This window comes from Anomaloglossus baeobatrachus, chromosome 3 (genome assembly GCF_048569485.1).
Source record: "Anomaloglossus baeobatrachus isolate aAnoBae1 chromosome 3, aAnoBae1.hap1, whole genome shotgun sequence".
Classification (NCBI taxonomy): Eukaryota; Metazoa; Chordata; class Amphibia; order Anura; family Aromobatidae; genus Anomaloglossus; species Anomaloglossus baeobatrachus.
In genome coordinates this window covers 549,446,094-549,452,554 of record NC_134355.1, presented here as the reverse complement: position 1 = coordinate 549,452,554, position 6,461 = coordinate 549,446,094, and positions in this window count along the sequence as shown.

Sequence of the window (6,461 nt, the reverse complement as noted above, 5' to 3'; positions counted from 1 at the left end):
AAACAGCACCTAGCTTTAAGGGAAGCTTTCACTACGTTTTTCCTATACATCATGCAGCCACCCCCTTTATGTCCTTATGCACAGCATTCTATATAAAGTTATGCATTCCCCTTGCCAAGTTCTAGGGACCGCAGTTCTCAGGCCAGTGGCTGCACTTTCCTGGCTGCCAGCCCTTTAAACCCGGCACCTGCACCCAGAGTTCACTGTAGAAGTTAATCTGTGGGCAGAGATAGCATGCGATGTGCTGCACTCCCATCCCACAGAGCGAGAGAGGAGCCGCAGAGCTATACGTGTCCCCCAACTCCCTCCCCCCAAAGCTGTATGGGGCCTCCCCAGTAATGTCCATGTCCCCGGGCCCTCCTGTGAGATAGATATACTCCCCCCCCCCCCCCCCCACCCACCCACCCAGGCGAGTGCAAGTGCAGCGGAGCAAGATGGCCGAAAGAGGAGGCGCCAGTCCCGGAGAACAGCGCCGCCCATCTTGCCAACCAGCACCGGAGTGACCGGTTTAATTGAGTAAAGTGTTTATGTTCTACAATGCGGCCTGCACCCTTATATACAGCATGTTAGAATGCTGTACATAAGAGCAGCGTCGGACTGGCTACCGGAGGAATCTCCAGTAATGCCAGGCCTGGATTCAGGTACCTGCAGTGCACTCAGGAGCGCTCACCTGAGCTCCGGAGTGCAGCCTAGACTGTACCGTGAGCGCCGAGTGATTGATTCCCCGGCGATTGCGGTTCAGTTCATGACAGCTGCAGATATCCCGGGCTGATCTCCAGTGCTCTCACCTGAACTCCGGATTGCACCCCGGCCTTTTCACAGCTGTCATAAACTTAATGCACTGCGGCTTATAATCCGGTGCACCTTATATATGTACCTAGGCGCTTTAGCAGGCTTTCATTGCCGGTGCGCCTTATAGTCCGAAAAATACGGTACGTTTGCCTTTGGCCCACTGAGACGCTTTGGCCAGGGACCCACAAAAACCTGGAGGTGGCCCTGCTTGGACTGATTGGTCCATGCAAAAAACCACACAGGTCTGAAATTGATCAGAGTATCAGATCAAAATTGGCAAAGTAAGTGTATGGGTCCAATGGCCAGGGAGAGGTAAGTGATTCCTCCTCCTGCATGCTGCAATTGCATCATTAAAGGGGGTTAAACTGTCGGGAGTGGCGCAGACACTGCTCTGGTCAGTGAGAGCCAGTCCCGGCTCTAACATCAGCCAGAGGCTCGACGTCAATCGCGAGGGTTTAGAGAAGAACCCCCGTAATTGCCATGATTAAAAAAAAAAAAAACGCAACATGTGAACATAGCCCTATTGCATTTTTTTCTGTTGTCACAAAACTGCATGCAAATGCCAAAAGTCAATGAGAATCCTTAAGTTTTATGTACTTGGTTTTTTTCCTTGCAGATTTGGTGCAGAAATTAGGCTAGTTTCACACTACGTCTTTTTAACATCCGCTGAAAACGTTTTTTTTAGCGGAAGTACGGATTCCTGCTTTTACAGCAAATAACGTATGCAAACGCATATGTTATTTTGCAGGATCCTGCACTGGATGTTAGGGGCGGGCAAAGGAGTCATGTGATCGGGATTGAGGGGAGCTAGACTGGGAGGAGGCTTCTGACAGCTGCATACGCTGGTAACCAAGGTAAACATTGGCCTTGGATACCCGATATTTACCTTGGTTACGAGTGTCGAGAGAGAGAGAGAGAGAGAGAGAGAGAGAGAGAGAGAGAGAGAGAGAGAGAGAGAGAGAGGAGAGAGAGAGAGAGAGAGAGAGAGAGAGAGAGAGAGAGAGAGAGAGAGAGAGAGAGAAGAGAGAGAGAGAGAGAGAGAGAGAAGAGAGAGAGAGAGAGAGAGAGAGAGACCGACCCTGTACCGGGCATGCTCAGTACAGAATCAGGATCCTGTTATAACGCAACTGTATGACTTTACGTAGGCAGGATCCAGCACTCATTGACATGCATTGCAGCTCGCGGCGCAATGTCAAGGATCCTGTGACATACGTTAATTTGACAAAGCCAAAAAACGCTACATGTTGCGTTTTGAAACATGTTAAATTAACGCACAATGACGGATCCTGCGTCTAACGGACGCAAACGAATGCAAACGGAAGTGGACGCGAGTCCATTGAAAATGCATTAAACACAAAACGGATTTGCACAGGATCCGTACTTCCGTTAAAAAAACGTTTTCAACGGATGTTAAAAAGACGTAGTGTGAAACCAGCCTAAACTGCTGCTACGTGTCAATTCTCTCAACTTTTTTTGCAACATTTTTCCACCCAAGAATGCAAAGAAAAAAAAAAAAAAAAAAAAAACACCTCCACACATACATGCATTTTTTTGGTGCAGAAAAATCGCTGCACCTAATCTGCAGCGTGTGCACATCCTCTAAGGGACCATAGCAATGCCAGTCATCTGTGTGTGATTGGATAAAGTCAACATCTGTACACAGGAGAACCATTATCTGGCCAGAAGCAGCGCAGCACAAATGACACTACAACAATAACAATGAACTAACAAATAACAAACCACTACAGGACACTAAACCTAGATTGCGGCTTGTGAACACTGCTGCATCCCCGCACCTGCCTCCTGTACACTGCTGCATCCCCGCACCTGCCTCCTGTACACTGCTGCATCCCCGCACCTGCCTCCTGTACACTGCTGCATCCCCGCACCTGCCTCCTGTACACTGCTGCATCCCCGCACCTGCCTCCTGTACACTGCTGCATCCCCGCACCTGCCTCCTGTACACTGCTGCATCCCCGCACCTGCCTCCTGTACACTGCTGCATCCCCGCACCTGCCTCCTGTACACTGCTGCATCCCCGCACCTGCCCTCCTGTACACTGCTGCATCCCCGCACCTGCCTCCTGTACACTGCTGCATCCCCGCACCTGCCTCCTGTACACTGCTGCATCCCCGCACCTGCCTCCTGTACACTGCTGCATCCCCGCACCTGCCTCCTGTACACTGCTGCATCCCCGCACCTGCCTCCTGTACACTGCTGCATCCCCGCACCTGCCTCCTGTACACTGCTGCATCCCCGCACCTGCCTCCTGTACACTGCTGCATCCCCGCACCTGCCTCCTGTACACTGCTGCATCCCCGCACCTGCCTCCTGTACACTGCTGCATCCCCCGCACCTGCCTCCTGTACACTGCTGCATCCCCGCACCTGCCTCCTGTACACTGCTGCATCCCCGCACCTGCCTCCTGTACACTGCTGCATCCCCGCACCTGCCTCCTGTACACTGCTGCATCCCCGCACCTGCCTCCTGTACACTGCTGCATCCCCCGCACTCTGCCTCCTGTACACTGCTGCATCCCCGCACCTGCCTCCTGTACACTGCTGCATCCCCGCACCTGCCTCCTGTACACTGCTGCATCCCCGCACCTGCCTCCTGTACACTGCTGCATCCCCGCACCTGCCTCCTGTACACTGCTGCATCCCCGCACCTGCCTCCTGTACACTGCTGCATCCCCGCACCTGCCTCCTGTACACTGCTGCATCCCCGCACCTGCCTCCTGTACACTGCTGCATCCCGCACCTGCCTCCTGTACACTGCTGCATCCCCGCACCTGCCTCTGTACCTGCTGCATCCCCGCACCTGCCTCCTGTACCCTGCTGCAGCCCCGCACCTGCCTCCTGTACACTGCTGCATCCCCGCACCTGCCTCCTGTACACTGCTGCATCCCCGCACCTGCCTCCTGTACACTGCTGCAGCCCCGCACCTGCCTCCTGTACACTGCTGCAGCCCCGCACCTGCCTCCTGTACACTGCTGCAGCCCCGCACCTGCCTCCTGTACACTGCTGCAAGCCCCGCACCTGCCTCCTGTACACTGCTGCAGCCCCGCACCTGCCTCCTGTACACTGCTGCAGCCCCGCACCTGCCTCCTGTACACTGCTGCAGCCCCGCACCTGCCTCCTGTACACTGCTGCAGCCCCGCACCTGCCTCCTGTACACTGCTGCAGCCCCGCACCTGCCTCCTGTACACTGCTGCAGCCCCGCACCTGCCTCCTGTACACTGCTGCAGCCCCGCACCTGCCTCCTGTACACTGCTGCAGCCCCGCACCTGCCTCCTGTACACTGCTGCAGCCCCGCACCTGCCTCCTGTACACTGCTGCAGCCCCGCACCTGCCTCCTGTACACTGCTGCAGCCCCGCACCTGCCTCCTGTACACTGCTGCAAGCCCCGCACCTGCCTCCTGTACACTGCTGCATCCCCGCACCTGCCTCCTGTACACTGCTGCATCCCCGCACCTGCCTCCTGTACACTGCTGCATCCCCGCACCTGCCTCCTGTACACTGCTGCATCCCCGCACCTGCCTCCTGTACACTGCTGCATCCCCGCACCTGCCTCCTGTACACTGCTGCATCCCCGCACCTGCCTCCTGTACACTGGCTGCATCCCCGCACCTGCCTCCTGTACACTGCTGCATCCCCCGCACCTGCCTCCTGTACACTGCTGCATCCCCGCACCTGCCTCCTGTACACTGCTGCATCCCCACACCTGCCCTCCTGTACACTGCTGCATCCCACACCTGCCTCCTGTACACTGCTGCATCCCCCACACCTGCCTCCTGTACACTGCTGCATCCCCCACACCTGCCTCCTGTACACTGCTGCATCCCCACACCTGCCTCCTGTACACTGCTGCATCCCCGCACCTGCCTCCTGTACACTGCTGCATCCCCGCACCTGCCTCCTGTACACTGCTGCATCCCCCGCACCTGCCTCCTGTACACTGCTGCATCCCCGCACCTGCCTCCTGTACACTGCTGCATCCCCGCACCTGCCTCCTGTACACTGCTGCATCCCCGCACCTGCCTCCTGGTACACTGCTGCATCCCCGCACCTGCCTCCTGTACACTGCTGCATCCCCGCACCTGCCTCCTGTACACTGCTGCATCCCCGCACCTGCCTCCTGTACACTGCTGCATCCCCGCACCTGCCTCCTGTACACTGCTGCATCCCCGCACCTGCCTCCTGTACACTGCTGCATCCCCGCACCTGCCTCCTGTACACTGCTGCATCCCCGCACCTGCCTCCTGTACACTGCTGCATCCCCGCACCTGCCTCCTGTACACTGCTGCATCCCCGCACCTGCCTCCTGTACACTGCTGCATCCCCACACCTGCCTCCTGTACACTGCTGCATCCCCACACCTGCCTCCTGTACACTGCTGCATCCCCACACCTGCCTCCTGTACACTGCTGCATCCCCACACCTGCCTCCTGTACACTGCTGCATCCCCACACCTGCCTCCTGTACACTGCTGCATCCCCACACCTGCCTCCTGTACACTGCTGCAGCCCCACACCTGCCTCCTGTACACTGCTGCATCCCCCGCACCTGCCTCCTGTACACTGCTGCATCCCCACACCTGCCTCCTGTACACTGCTGCATCCCCACACCTGCCTCCTGTACACTGCTGCATCCCCACACCTGCCTCCTGTACACTGCTGCATCCCCGCACCTGCCTCCTGTACACTGCTGCATCCCCGCACCTGCCTCCTGTACACTGCTGCATCCCCACACCTGCCTCCTGTACACTGCTGCAGCCCCACACCTGCCTCCTGTACACTGCTGCATCCCCGCACCTGCCTCCTGTACACTGCTGCATCCCCACACCTGCCTCCTGTACACTGCTGCATCCCCACACCTGCCTCCTGTACACTGCTGCATCCCCACACCTGCCTCCTGTACACTGCTGCATCCCCGCACCTGCCTCCTGTACACTGCTGCATCCCCGCACCTGCCTCCTGTACACTGCTGCATCCCCACACCTGCCTCCTGTACACTGCTGCATGCCCCACACCTGCCTCCTGTACACTGCTGCATCCCCACACCTGCCTCCTGTACACTGCTGCATCCCCGCACCTGCCTCCTGTACACTGCTGCATCCCCGCACCTGCCTCCTGTACACTGCTGCAGCCCCACACCTGCCTCCTGTACACTGCTGCAGCCCCACACCTGCCTCCTGTACACTGCTGCAGCCCCACACCTGCCTCCTGTACACTGCTGCATCCCCCACACCTGCCTCCTGTACACTGCTGCAGCCCCACACCTGCCTCCTGTACACTGCTGCATCCCCACACCTGCCTCCTGTACACTGCTGCATCCCCACACCTGCCTCCTGTACACTGCTGCATCCCCACACCTGCCTCCTGTACACTGCTGCAGCCCCGCACCTGCCTCCTGTACACTGCTGCAGCCCCGCACCTGCCTCCTGTACACTGCTGCATCCCCACACCTGCCTCCTGTACACTGCTGCAGCCCCCCACCTGCCTCCTGTACACTGCTGCATCCCCACACCTGCCTCCTGTACACTGCTGCATCCCCACACCTGCCTCCTGTACACTGCTGCATCCCCACACCTGCCTCCTGTACACTGCTGCATCCCCACACCTGCCTCCTGTACACTGCTGCAGCCCCGCACCTGCCTCCTGTACACTG